This window comes from Astatotilapia calliptera, unplaced genomic scaffold (assembly GCF_900246225.1).
Source record: "Astatotilapia calliptera unplaced genomic scaffold, fAstCal1.2 U_scaffold_10, whole genome shotgun sequence".
Classification (NCBI taxonomy): Eukaryota; Metazoa; Chordata; class Actinopteri; order Cichliformes; family Cichlidae; genus Astatotilapia; species Astatotilapia calliptera.
In genome coordinates, this window is record NW_020535619.1 from 459,762 (window position 1) to 475,000 (window position 15,239).

Consider the following 15,239-nt stretch of genomic DNA (forward strand, 5'->3'; position numbering starts at 1 on the left):
TGGTTCTTTAATACGCCTTCTTCAACAACCATATAAAAGCCCGGTTGAACGGCTGTGGCTCAACAACATAACGCCCAGCGTTCATACAACCCAAGCGTTGCAAATAAAACAAAAAAAAAGGTCTGGAGAAGAAAACATAAATCCGTCCCTCGTTAAGCACAAGCGTGAAGGCATGTGTCCTCATAATCCCAGAGCGAGAGAGAGAGAGACCAGTGGCACACACTGATGACACCCTTAACCCTCGACTTGGGTGTCTTAAAGGGACACCACACCATAGTGGCTGTTACATTACCGTTTAAAAAGGTGGTATTCAGAATACAGTTACTTTGTTGAAATAAATGGATTACACGGCGGTACTTTCCTGTTTCATCTTGTCGCGGGTCAGGACTGTTTGGGTTTTGTTTGACAGCTACGTTCTGTTGTTCCAGGCGGCAGCGTTACGGTTGCCATGGTTACAGGGTGACGCTCTCTCTCTCTGTGCGCGTTTCCTGGGTGAGAGAGCGCCTTTTTGTTGTTGCTGTTGTGGTTGTTGTGCTAAGCTAACAGGCAGAATGCTACATGTATAGCTCTAAAGAATGTAGCCTGATGGGCAGTGTAGTTCGTGCTGCAGGGAGAATGGACCGTCATACCCGTTATGGGTCTGTGAGCGCGAGGAGGGAGAAAAAGGAAAAGTACGAGTTGTCATCGATCAGAAACGGGAGCTGGAAGCATGTAAATATAATAATAACCACTTCAGCCAAGAAGAGAGCCTGATGAGCCCAGCTGTAAGTAAGCTATTAAGACTCGACTGTACACCGTGTTCGTGTTTTCCTCCGAAACAATAAGTTCCGTTGGAGCAGCCTTTCAACGCCTCTCTCTGTCTCTCGCTAGCAAAGTTGACCCAGACAACAAAGTAAAGCTCGTTTTCAGCTATGAGCCCGACACGAACCCGACGTATTAGCCAGAGGTCCCTTTACTACGGTTCGGAGCCGCGGACCTTCAGTAATAGTAATAAATCACAGCAATAGTACATTCATGTGTTAGGAGGTGGTGGGTAGGTGTATTGTTGTTGTTTGGGTTTTGTTTTCCTTTTTGGCATAGGTAGGTGAGGCGGGGCTTGATGGCATTCCGGCACACCTGCGGCACATCGGACGTCATCAGTGAGCGCTTTTATAGAGCCGAGTCACGGACGTCTGGTGTCGGAGTATTGTTGCTGTCACAAGTGGTAACGTGTTAGTGCAAGCTGAATCTGCTGATTCCATGCTGTGGAGCTGCATGTTTTAAGGATCCACTTTTTGCCTGCTTCTCTTTTGTTTTAGCCTGTTCCGCTGCCTGCTCGCCTGCCTTGTTTTTGGTGTTGGCTACTGTGGATCCGCGATGGAGAGCTACGTTCCATCAGGCTGTGATCACTGCTGCAGCTGTAGTTTGTGTTTCAAGTAAACTCTCCAACTCTCCCCGTCCACTTTTGTTTAACTTTCGGCTATCAACGGTACTCCGTAAACTCTGTTTTGTTCCTCGTTGTCAGGTAGCTCCGGTGCGTCATCTGCATACCTCGGCTTCGTCTCATCTCTTCGGTGTTACTCTCCTGGCACATTTTTATCTGTCACTGTATATAGCCACCTTCCTTGTAAATATTCCCTATTCTGGTATATAAACTTACATCACAACTATCCTGTGCCCGTGTGTGTTTCTGCCACTTAATCCATCCGTGTAAGATTACCTAACATCATGTAGTTGTAAACAGCATGATAATATGTTAAGTAATCCAAAGTATTCAGAATACGTTACTCTCATTGAATAAAGTAATGGAATACGTTACAGAATACATTTTGGGGCATGTATTCTGTAATCTGTAATGGAATACATTTTAAAGCTAACCTTCACAACACTGTTGGTGGCACTGCACTCAATTGGTTAGGTTTATTTGTCAGAACTTTCTCTGTCAGCCTTCTCGGTTCCAAATCATCTTCTGCTCCTCTGTCATGCGGCGTCCCACAGGGTTCAATTTTAGGGCCATTGCTCGTTTTACTGTATTTATTGCCTCTGGGTTCCATCTTTAGAAGGCATGGGATCGCATTTCATTGTTATGCCGATGACTGCCAAATTCATTTGCCACTGAAGCAGAAGGGTGGCATCTGCATAAAACCCCTCATGACATGCCTAGATGACATTAAAGCTTGGTTGGCTCTAAACTTTTTAAATTTTAATAAAAAGAAAACAGAAGTGTTGGTGTTTGGACCCAGTGGTCCCTGTGAGTCCTCCTCTGTAGATTTGGGACCCCTGGAAGTTTATTTTAAACCTGTTGTTACTGATCTTGGTTTTAAGTTGGACGTGATTTGAAATTGGAGAACCAAATCAGAGCAGTGGTGAAGTCCAGTTTTCATCATTTAAGGCGACTGGCAAATCTTTTCTTTCACAGCATCATCTTGAAACAGTGATCCATGCTTATATTTCTTCCCACCTGGACTATAACGCACTTTATGTGGGGGTCAGTCAGTCATTGCTCTCACGTCTGCAGCTGGTTCAAAATGCGGCTGCACGACTCCTAACAGGAACTTGTAAAAGAGAGCATATAACCCCTGTGCTGGCCTCCCTGCACTGGCTGCCTGTGTCTTTTAGAGTTCATTTTAAAATTTGTGCCGTTTGTCTTTAAATGCTTTCACAGTCTTGCCCCGCTGTAGCTCTCTGAGCTTCTTCATCTCCACACACCGTGTCAGTCTCAGGTCAGCTGACCAGCTGCTCCTGGAGGTACCGAGATCCAGGCAGATTTTATTTTTTCTTTATTTTATTTGGCTTTTATTTATACCTTATGTAATTTTATTGGGGGGGTTGGATTTCACAAGGAAGTCAAACAAAATGCAGTAATTTGCAAAACATGCTGCTAAACACAGCAGTACTACAAATTATTCCACCTGCTGAAAAGTGGATCTAATGTGGGCGGACTCACACTTAGCAAATGGTAAATGGCCTGCATTTGTATAGTGCTTTTCTAGTCCATAGGACCCCAAAGCGCTTTACACTACATTCAGTCATCCACCCATTCACACACAGGCGATAGCAAGCTACATTGTAGCCACAGCTGCCCTGGGGCGCACTGACAGAGGCGAGGCTGCCGGACACAGGCGCCACCAGGCCCTCTGACCACCACCAGTAGGCAAACACAGGGTTAGTATCTTGCCCAAGGATATTTGGCGTGCAGCCTGGGATCGAACCACCGACCTTCTGATTAGTGGCTGACCTGCTCTGCCACCTGAGCTACAGCCACCAGTTAAACGTCCATGTGACCGGCTTACAGCCAATGAACAATCAGTCCCCACTGTCCCCACCAACATCACTGTACTGGAAAGACTGTGCTGCCATGGTCAGAGATGAACTGGTACTAAAATGTAAGGCAGCTGATGTGTGTGGCCTTAGCAGCACAAATGCATCACGGCTGCAACGCTGCAGTGTGTTTAAACATTTGAACATTTCTGTGGCTTCAAACCAGCAGCTCCTCTGTACTCAGTCGTGTTTGTGTGTCTGTCAAAGTGATTGTTGTCTTTAAAAAGCCTTTTGTGTTGAGTTTTGTGAGCAGTGCCGAGCTTCTCTGTAGTCTAAGCTGAGTCGATATATTTGATTCCATGTTTGGTGTGATTTTCAAAGTCAGCAGCAGCAAACGCTGAACAAGCAAAGTTTGGGCCCATCAGAGACAGCAGTGGATCTGCTGACCTGTAGGTGTTGGAGGTGTTTGTGTGCAGCTGTGGGTCAGTCAGCTTTATTTCACTTATCCATGACAGAGCGCTGTTAGCTGTGAGTTAGCATCCACTGAGCTGTTTCATCTACTCTGTCACTGCCAGCAAGCAGAGCCCAGGGTTGGCTTCATAAGCTGGACGTGGCCTTGCTCAAGGGCACTTTAGCAGCACGTTCCCAGCAGTAACAGAGGGATTCAAACTGGTGACCCTGGAGTAGGAATCACCCAGAAAAGTCACCTTATGCCAGAAGTTTTAGTGAGACGGGAACAACATTACAGCTCTGATGTCATTGACCTGTGCAGTGAGGACATATTGAACTGTGAGGACACAGCTTATAGGTTCAACACTGACCCTGGGTCAGCATGTGCAGGTGACATGGTGTTGGTGTCACCACTACAGACAGCTCAGGTTCAACTGGTTCTTCTTTGAGTTGCTTCTATAGCACAAAGGTTGACACCAGTCTGGTCCAGTTAGCATCTGAATCCATAAACGTGTGAGCTCGTCCCACCAGAGGATGTCAGCATCATGGGGATAATGTCTACAGCAGGAAAACACAGGGACAGTTGGGTTTGCTGCACATCTGGAACACACAGTTAGCTCAGATATGTTCATGTCGCTAACACCAATACAGTGACTGAGTGCTCTATAGCAGCTAATGCTAACAACTGTAACACTGCTGTTTGTCATGGTTTTCAGACCAAATGATAACAAAACGTTGGGAAAAGTGAAATATTGGAACATGAAATCATAAATTATTACATTTAAACAACAATAATACAGCTAAATTTCCCCTGTTGGCTCATAAGCTGCTCACCTGGATGCTACATCAGTGCAGTCCTCTCTGAACATTAGCTAATCAACACACACACACTTATTGTTGAGAGGCTGACTTCACTAAACTCACAGAAACTCTTAAGAAGCTCCTCAAATGATGACTTTGGAGTTTTGTGTTACTGTCAGTGTATAAAAGCTAGAAAAGGAAGAAAAGCAGGAGAAATGATCAAAGTGCTGCTGTGTGCAGGAAGAACTACAACATGTTAGTGAGAAACACAAACAGGGTGTGAAACACACTCCAGAGGAAACGCTGTGTGCAGGCTGTCTGTGACTTCCTGTGTCTCTGCCACAGACTGGGACAGACACCAGTGAAACCAGTCACTGTGGTCATGTGCTTGTAGCCAGCAGCCTGTGATGTGAGGCTGCTTGAGTCAGTCGTCTGCTTCCACCATGTAAACCTTGGTGTCTCCTACATGCACAGATGTTTCCTGCAGACTGTGCTGCTCCAGCTGTCACACAGATGTTGAATCAGCAACATCTGCTGTCACGTGCTCCCTGGTCCCACAGATAACAGGCTGCATACAAGAGGCTCACCTCTGCTACCTGCTGCTCCACTCCCCATCGCTGTTTTGGTCAGCAGGTAAAGGTGAAGCCTGGGACATGGAAGCCTTTACAGCAGAGCTTCATGGGCCTGACAGCAGCAGGCTGAGGAGAGAAAGGTGACAGAGTTCGCTGTTACAAACAGTTTCTCAGCTTTGATCTAAAAGAGCTTCTTTCCTGTTAAAGCAGCTGAGAGTGAGCACATGTTCTCCCCCTGAGGTTCTCATGACAGAGGAAGAACTCACAGCTGAGGAGGACCAGGATCTCCATCCACTCACAGTCCCTGCAAACAAAACCACCATTTGAACTTTAACATTTGCTACGTGTGCACACAGTAAGTGATGGAGGATGAACTGGTCCTGTCTCTGTTGGTGGGCTCGTATACTGGCAGGAAGGAAGCTTCTCTGGGATTTCTCAGGCTTTTCCCCGCAGCACGCCGTGTGATAAATACTCACAAATACTCACAAACGTGTCATTTCATGCGTCGGTCAAACACTCGACGCCCAGCTGGAAACACTTCAGGGAAGTTCATCTGCCCGAGATTCAGAAAAGTCACAGAAAATGTCAAATTGTTGTGATATAGATGTTTATCAAATCAAATCACTTTTGTTGTCACATCACATGTGCAGGTACACTGGTACAGCACATGTGGGTGAAATTCTTGTGTGCGAGCTTCACAAGCAACAGAGGTGTGCAGGACGATAGGATATGATCATGGTCACAGCGCAGCCCCAGTGATGTTAAACACAGAGGGTTCAAACCTGTCGTTGCTTCATCAGTGTGGACGTTTAAAGATGGATGTAACCATTTAATTATGGTTACATAATTAATTATGTAATTAATTATGCAATGGGAGACAATGGGAGACAATGGGAAACAATGGGAGGTCGGACCTCCACGCGCTCTCCGGACAAAGACGCCGTAAAAAATGTAATAAAGAACACCAAAAAAAAGTTTCTGTAGAGTTAACGGCTCTGCGTTTCCAACAGAGGGAGGGAAATCTGGGAGGATGTTTATTTTAAAAACCCTTATACATCAGGTTCTTGTTCTCTGCAGCTTTCAGCAGAATTTCCTCACCAATGTGGTAGTAGTGCAATCTCAAGATGATGGGCCGAGGAAGATGACTTTGTTTGGGACGCTGGCGATTCACTCTAAGGGCTCGATCGATGAGTGGCTTCTCCTCGAGAGATAGCGCCTCCGCCAACAGGTGTGAACCAACTCAGTCATCTTGGGTCCCTCTGTGCCTTCTGGTATTCCTGCAGTTCTTAAATGATTCCTCCTGGAGTGCCTCAAGAGCTCCACATCTCTCATCTAACTTCTTTACCTCCGCAGACAAACGCTCCACAGTGGCCTGGAGAGTGGCGATGGTGTCAGAGTGGTTCGAGGCACAGTCCTGCAGTTCAGTCAAAGTGTTATCATGCCTGGCCACGTCGCTTTTTATGTCCGAAATTGAGGGCTGGATGCTCTGGTTCAAGGATGATATCTCGCCTCCTATGGTGGTAGAAATCTCTAATATGCAAGTGTCCAGTGCTAGTTAGTTAGTTCTAGTTCTAGTGGTTAGTGGGGCTTTATTTGATGATTCTAGTGTGTGTTACATTGTTGTCATATTGTTGAGTCGCAGAGCTGTACAGTGTTACAGTTTCTGTAGAGTCTGGTATAAGGAACTCAGATCCCTCTGTGAATAATGTTCACTGAAACTGATCTGTAGTTAATGAACTAGTCAGGATTTACACTAGAGAATGTTTCTGCCATTACATGGCCTGTATTTGTAGAGCGCTTTACTCGTCCCTAAGGACCCCAAAGTGCTTTACACATCCAGTCATCCACCCATTCACACACTGGTGATGGCAAGCTTGTAGCCACAGCCACCCTGGGGCGCACCGACAGAGGCGAGGCTGCCGGACACTGGCGCCACCGGGCCCTCTGACCACCACCAGTAGGCAACGGGTGAAGTGTCTCGCCCAAGGACACAACGACCGAGACTGTCCAAGCCGGGGCTCGAACCGGCAACCTTCCGATTACAAGACGAGCTGCCAACTCTTGAGCCACGATCGGCCCACATATTGTTGTCTTTTGTTGCAGACACCAAGTGTTGAGATCCTGTCTCAACCTCCTACATTCTTCCAGCAGGTTACACATTATTTTTTGTATTTGGAATCAAATATATGTGTCAGTTGGGCCTAGTGCAGGGGTCAGCAACCTTTAACACCCAAAGAGCCTTTTGGACCCGGTTTCCACGCAAAGGGTCAGGGTTCGGGAAAACACTGGGAGCCGCAAATACTTTGTGACATCTAAAATGAAGATAACACTGTGTATATTGTTTTTACCTTTATGCTTTGTGTGAACAACTACAGTGTGTTGCTTATGAAATCCATGAAGTGCTACAGAGAAAATTACATTTGATTTATGTAATGAACACATTTTGAGCTCTTAAAGAAATATAACAAAGGAAAGCTGAACTACAATGATCCATGTAGCAAACACAAACTGTTATATCGCCTTTGGGCTTTTGGAGCCTTGACCTGACTTTTAAAAAATAATTGGAAAAAAGCTCTATGCTGCTACAAAATGAAAAATAGATGTTTGCAAAATTCTGCCCAAGTATGTATTTTATGCTGACATAATGTGGATCCGAAGATCCATAACTGGCCTACCTGGGGCTGGAAGTCTCCATAAATGCAAGCGTTTCGGCGGCTACACCGGCTTCCACGAGTGTGACGCTTATTTTGAGAAAATAATAGAATATAAATGTATTTTTATATTTCAATATCACAATAATCTTCCAATGTAGAACTACAAGTTAAAAAAGAAGTAACATAAATCAAATCCACTTCAGCTAAATACTTCTCATTTATTTCCATCTTACATGCTGTGACTGCAGCCATTCCCACATCTCTGTGAATGGGACTCATGGACATGGATCAGTGGTTGTTGATCAATGGTCCTGAGAATCTGCATAATTAAGATGAAGGAATGGAGCTCCCAGCCCATCGTTCCTGCAGCTGCTTTCAGTCTTTATGCAAATGTCCTGTTTGTAAGACTGAAACCTGCAGCTGAGACTGAAGACGTCACCTGATGATGACGACACGTTTCTCCCACAAAACGCTGCGTCCAGATGAACAGAAGCAACAGACTCACTTTCCTGGATGATTGAGATGCATCAAGACTTCATTGTGTGTTACTTCTCATTCAGCACAGACACATTATTCCTGTTAGGTCATGTCAGCTGTCACTCAGTACAAGCACAACTGTGAACAACACAAACTTCTCTTCAATGTGTCACAGAAACACTAAGTGTGAGAGCCTGTATGACACACAGGACAGACTGTAAGCTCTGCTGGCTGCACAGCACTTTGTAGCAGTTTTCCAACATGTCCTCCACCCGTGATGTCAGTGGTGGGACCCCAGTCACAGCACTCAGCACCACCTCCTTTAAATGGATTTTATAGCAGTTCCTCCCGTTACTCGGTGCAACGCTTCTTAAATGTGTTTTTGCAGGATAAAACACAGCAGGTGGTGTAGAGAGGACGTCAGCTGACGGAGCAGAGGGAGGCAGACTGTGGATAAATGACAGAGTGAGAGGAGAGCAACCATGACAGAAGCACAGGTGTGGCAGATAGAAGTGGCTTTATAGACACTTATTGTCAGTCCTCGTGCATGCTGTGGAAATAAGTGTCTGTGTCATGAGGTGACATGTGAGCTTATCTTTGGTCAATAAAGCTGAACGACCAGTTTTCACTTTGCTTGTTACGCTTGTTTAGTGACGTCTGGGTTTCTGTGGAGCCCGAATTTTGATGAGTTCTGGTGAAATCATCTGAGATCATCTGAGCATCGGTGAAGAGTCAGCAGAGAAAGTGTGGGACAGAAGTTTGCTTTGGACACATGGACTGAAATCAAAAAGTAACAAACAGGATTTCCAATGGACAGTATGGAGAAGTGAAAGTACACAAAGGCTGTGCTGGAACACGTGTGTTACACTTTTTGACAGCTGAGAACAAAACACAATATTTTGCATCATCTCTGCAGTGTCTCTTCTTTCCTCTGCTGTTGTGCTTTTAGCTCCAAACTGTTTCAAATGGTTTGTCAGCAAGCTGACCTCTGACCTCTGCAGTACTAACTCCTGACCCGTACAAAGAGCGGGCGTTTCTGACCTTTGACCTGCAGCTGTATGTCTCTCAGTCTCAGTTCTTCTCTCCGTCACTGATGGAGCAGGTGTAGTTGCTGCTGACAGTCAGTCGTTTGTTTTCTCAGAGTGAGGCTGAAGTCTGAACTGTTCAGAGCATCAGGTCTCATCAACGTGCGCTGCTGTAACGCCGCTTTGTCCTCTGAGATCACCAGGTATGAAACCTGAGTGCTGACAGAGCAGCATGTTCCCCCTCATTCACCTCCACCACCACAGCCAAGGCATGCTGGGAAACTGAGGACACACAGACGGAGAACTGAAGTGTCTGCTGTGTGTTCATCTCAGAGTCCTCACAGGTGACACATTAGCTCCAGAACACCAAGCCAGGTGTTTGAAGCCTGACAGGGATTCTTCCCATCCAGAGGGAGGATTTAGCTGCACAACAATGAACATTAGTGTGTAGTTTAGAAACACAGACTGTGCCTGCACTGCATCTAGTGAAGAAAAGTGTTACTGCCAGAGAACGAGGCTCCTTTAAAGCAGCTGATATTAAGGTTGAAAAATCAACAATAAGCTGATGTAATCAACGTTTCACAAAATGGTCAGCAGCTAAAATCTGGAGCCGTTCTTTGGTGGTAATTAACAGTTTGTTCTTGTTAGCTAATTATGTCATTAAAGGTAGCAGCAGAAGCCTTGTGTTGAAAGCCCATTCACTCACACATTCACACAGTATGTGTGTGTCTGTGTTACACTGTGGACATCCCTTCTGTTGGAGCGCCATCTTGTGGCAGGTTTAAGAAATGTTCTTCTTGTAAATCCAAACTGATGCACCTCCATAGCAGACTGTGGAGGCTTTCAGTGACATGAAGACTTGATTTATACTGTCATATTCTCCTGTTACACAAAGCACAGCACGCTGAACATGGATGAACTGAAACTCCCAGCATCTGACTGAGGAAAAGCACAAATCATTCTCACACTGACTCCTGCTTGATTTTAGATTTGCTTTCAAATCCTCACACTTTCATATGAAGCACTAAATGGGCTCCAGACTGTTTATCTCAGCTTCCTGTCAAACACACTGCTGCTCACACCGAGGCTCAGTTTACTCCTCCAGCCTGGCTTAACCTGCTGTCTGTTAAAAACAGTCCCACACTCCTCTGTTTAATCCTTCTGATCAGACTCTTTGATTTTGTATTGTTTTTACCTGAAGTTGTGTTTTTGACATGGTTCTGTCTGTGAAATAAAGCTCACACACACACTGCTACAGTCCTTCATACACTTAGAAACGAAGCTGCTCCTTTCCTCAGTGCTGACACATAAAGAAGAGTTGGTTTTATATCCAACACGTCTCTGTTCCAGAAAACAGCTTCAGCAGCCTCTGAGTCTGAACTTGGAGTTGGTTATAAGCCACAGGCCTGTGTGCACAGCAATGAGGAAATATAATGCAGTAAGTGAAACATGGATGTGTGGAACAGATTATCCCAAAGGTTGATTCTGTTCATCTGGACGTTCTCAGTGAAACATTTGGTCTCTCGGTCAGGTGACTCCTTTAGTCTCAGCTGACTGCAGGTTTCCAAACCTTTGTCACTGGATCACTCACTTCATCTCCAACGTGTCCCTGACACAGACAGCTGGAGCCGTTACAGCAAAATCATTGATCATCGTTTTTAGAACATTAGCTGGTGTTGGTGGGCAGGCTAGCAGTGCTAATTGTTAGCACTAGTTCTGCTGCTCTCCCTTTGTCTCTGTTATTGTTGGTCTTTAGTGAACAATAGAAAGTGTCTTCATGAGACTGTTGCCTAATGTTCAAATGTAGATAACACCACCTGCACCAACCTGTTACACAGCACAACCCTCTGGTGTAGCTTTGGCTGGAGCACATATTGGCAGCTCCAGTGACATCACCACTCCATGGTGACATCATCTCTACAGACTGTGGCTGTTACATATCCTCACCTGGTAATAATAAGACTGTCCTCAGCTGCACACAGCTCCAAGATGAACAAACTGAAGTAAATACAAATTAGAGTTACGATAGATTGAAATCTTGTAATCAGAGCTAATTCTTAGTGAAACTCTCACAACATCATATCATGATCCTGGGTTAGTGTCTCGGTCTCAGATCACAACATCAGCACAGGCTTGGCTTGGGTGAGGTATTGAGTGGTTCTTGTCCATGACAGCTGCAGGTACAGTGCCATCAGCCATGCTGCACCACATGTCTGCCCAGGAACATTAGTGTGGCTGAGTCTCATGTAAACATTGTGCTAAAGTGGTGGGAAAGTGGCTGCAAGCTGGCTGCACTGTGTCCAATACTCTCAGTATGATATCCACAAACCTCTGAGTGTCACAGAGTGGGCCTGTGCTCAGCTCACTGTGCCCCATTCAATTCTACTTGCATAGTTTTACAAGTAAAATTAAAAGTTGCTCAATGATAAGTTATTGTAGTAACAACTAAGTCCATGGTCATTATTTGTTAATAGTAGCTTAAAGCTTCTGCACCAATCATGGAGCAGCAGGTTTAGAGCATGTGGATCTACAAAAGTAAGTCCCAGTAAGATGGGCTGAGCCTTACATACTAGAAGAAACATGTCATTCCCAGCAGATGAAGCGCCCTTTAAAGCAGGATCTCACTTTAAACCTAAAGAACTTGCTATGAGCATGCAGTGCATTCATGGTTATTATTCATACGATTGTGGGTAGCTAATAAAGTGCAACTATCACATTACATTTTATTATTAAATTGTTGTTAACAATCCCTTCACTTCTGCTTATCTAATTCATGGTTGCAGGATGGCTGACAGCTTCCATTAGGCAGGAGGTAATGTCCATTCTGGCCACAGTGCAACCCACAATGTGTAACTGACACTATTATATTGCATTATGTCACATTGTTACATCTTTTTAATAAATGATGACAGTCAGCTGAATTTGCTGCCCCCTTGGTGGAGGACATCAGGATCAGCAGCAGCTCCATCACAAACACCACAGAAGAAGAACAACACTGGATCAGATTATCTGGACGTGTTTGACAGGGACAGTGTTCATGTTCATGGACATCAGGACAAAAACAGACGATGGAAACCTGCCAGATTTGAGCTAAACTGCTCGTTTCCATGTGTAGTCCCTGGGAGGTCACATGACCAACAAAGACACACAAGCTGTGTCCCAAAACGTCGGCTGCATCCTCCGGAGGCCGCATTTGAAGGCCGATGACGTCACAGCCAGGCGACGAAGGCTGTCCCGATTCCTCGACTCCTTCAAATGCGTCCTTCATTCCCCCGAGTTTGAAGGATGGGTCGGGTGTGTCCTTCGTGGCCCACCATATCCCAGAATTCATAGCGCGGCCCAGCCAAATTTCAGCTGCCAACAATGGCGGCCGCTACTAAGTTTTAAAATTTAACGAGGGAGTACTACTTACTTACAATGAATTCCTTACACTATATAATTTTCCCGTCAGTGTTGGGGAATTCTCAATGGTGCTTGGTGCCATACCCTCAGGGACTTTAATGTTATATAAAAACACTGACAGCTCAATATCTGCCTCAGTCACTCTCCCTGATCCAGCTGAGTCAGCAGTGGGAAAAATCTGCTTTTCACAGGAACTTGGTAACAGCAATAAGAGAATACGTAGTTTATTCCAAGAAGATATCATGTCTCTCCCATATATAGAATATCTTACTGGAACCGACATGTTCCAGATATCACCTGGAAGACAGTCTGGATGATCCCATAAATATCTAATTGTGAACAAGGTGAAGGAAATCTCATATAAAATTCTTCATAAATGTGACCCAGCCAGTCACTATATGGTAACATTTAAAAGAGACATAAATACTAATTGAACTTTCTGTGGGGATCATCCAGAAACGGTGGCACATCTCTTTTGGTTCCTCTACACAGAGATTCTGGAAGAATTTAGCAGTTTTGTTATTGTCCATATTTTAAGGGAGTTTTCTTTACGATGGGAAAATGTTTTATTCTGTTTCTTTAAGTTCCCCAGGAAGAATGATAAATGTTTTTTTATAAAATATTTGTTAATACTTTTAGCTATTTTATATCCATAAATGTAAGTTTATTAATAAAACACCATATTTCTGCCGTTTTATAAGGATATGAATTGTACATACAATCAATTTCAGACTCAACCAACAAAAAGCCTCTCAGAACAATATTTATATGTTGATTTTTTTCGCCTACTCATATCATCATTTTTTTACTCCTGGTTCTGTATGTTCATGTTCTGTTCTTTTGTAAACTTCATCTGTTTGTATGTTGTATACTCATTGTGTTTCAATAAAGTTCGATTTAAAAAAAGGTACGTTCTAAACGAAGCTTCAGACGTCACTGATCACGTGACTCTGGCCAAACGAATCAAGCCTCGACACGGTGCTTCTGAAGCAGCGCGTTGATCTTTCTGACACACGCACCGGAGCGTCAGCTTCAAGCGGACCATCACTACGTCTCACATCTAAAGGTGTCAAGGTAACTTTGAACTGAGTTCAGTCAATCTGGAGTTTTTCCAAGTTTTCTGTTGCTCTCTGTGAGAGAAGAGCGTTAAAGGCGGGGCTCTCCAGAGTCCAGCAAAACAGGAAACCACAGCTGGGTGTGTGTAAGTGTGCAAACCAATAGAATGCATCGTGGTGGGGGGGGCATCACGGGCAAGAAAAAAATAAAATAATCGGTCGTACCCATGCTTCCCCGACGTCATGCCAGCGCATATTGGGAAATTCGTAGGCACCGATCGGTTTTCTATCAGCCATTTGCTGGGAGTAAGGGCGCCCTCCGTTTGCGAGGTGCGCCTGCTGCTGGCGGCACAGGGAGGAGAGGGCGGGGCGGCGGGGAGTCTCTGGCTGGCTGGAGCGGCATCTAATAACCAACTCGCAAAACAAAATAAAAACAACAAACAGATATTATGATACAGACTTATAATCTGCACCCATGTTTTTTCTAAATTCTATAAAGTGAGCGCGAGAGCCCTCGGTGCGCCTGCGCGCTGCTGAAGTCAAAGTAAACTTTATTGTCATCTCCGCTACAGACAGTCCAGCATATAGAGAGACGAGACGACGAGGCTGCAGTTACAGCGGTGCAAGTAAACAAACAATAAATATAAGAAGAGTAAGAAAATAAATCTACACTTTAGGACTCGGGGTAAAGGATCAATAACAATTTAAATTTATAATTTACAGTTTGATGATTTAAAGTCTCACACAACCCGTCAAAAGGGGCGGGGCCGGCTGCTTCCAAGTAGAGCACATTTCATTTATAATGATGTAAATCCAAGCCCATCATGGATTCACGATCTGAATCCTGGGTTGTGTGAAATCCCAGAAATCAACCTTAGACAAAGTGAATCTGTGAACTAAGGTGTAGGTCTGTTAGGCAGGGCCGTGCAGAGAGGTTTAAAGGGGCGGGTGCTCAAAGTTAAAAAGGGGCACATTGAACCAGGCTGAATAACAACAACACACTTTCATCAAGAATCTAATATGGGCAACAAGGCAAAGCAAACGTAGCCGATGCTTTACCTGATGGGTACAATGTTGCTGTTGAGGGGTTGCTGTGGATAGTGCTGGAGGGCAGGCAGGGCTGGACTGGGACAAAAAATCGGCCCGGGCATTTTGACTGGAGACCGGCCCACCAAAAATGTGACGTCATTCATGGATAAAACCGCAAAGGATTCTGGGAACTTTTGGCAAGCGGTACTAGCGCATGCAGGCTTTCAATTGAACTCAGTTACACAGCGATAAAAAGAAACACAAAAAATGGCAAGAAGCTGCTGTATTATTAACTGCAATAGCCGGTGTTGTGCCAAAAAGTGATTGTCTGCCAAAAACTGATTTCCGGTATTTGCAAAGAAACTGATTGCTCGTATTTAAATTGCTATAAATAACTTGTTGGGCTATAATATGTGAAACATATGTCAAATGCATCCCTCATGGATGACATAAAGTCATACTGAGCTACAAACAACATTAGTGTAACAAGGTAGAAGCCGCAATCAGTCTGTGGCAGTGACTTTTATATAACCT

At 44.7% G+C, this 15,239-nt stretch overlaps 1 protein-coding gene and 1 long non-coding RNA gene across 2 annotated transcripts in view; one reads left to right on the plus strand and one right to left on the minus strand.

The window, feature by feature from the left end:
* Positions 1–15,239, minus strand: part of LOC113017310 (NACHT, LRR and PYD domains-containing protein 12-like) — a 262,419-nt gene that overhangs the window by 157,975 nt on the left and 89,205 nt on the right. The gene's annotated exons all lie outside the window — the stretch shown is intronic.
* LOC113017317 (uncharacterized) lies at positions 1,197–1,649 on the plus strand. Its single transcript, XR_003271445.1, has 2 exons — positions 1,197–1,415; positions 1,505–1,649. It is a non-coding gene; the product is annotated as an uncharacterized LOC113017317 (long non-coding RNA).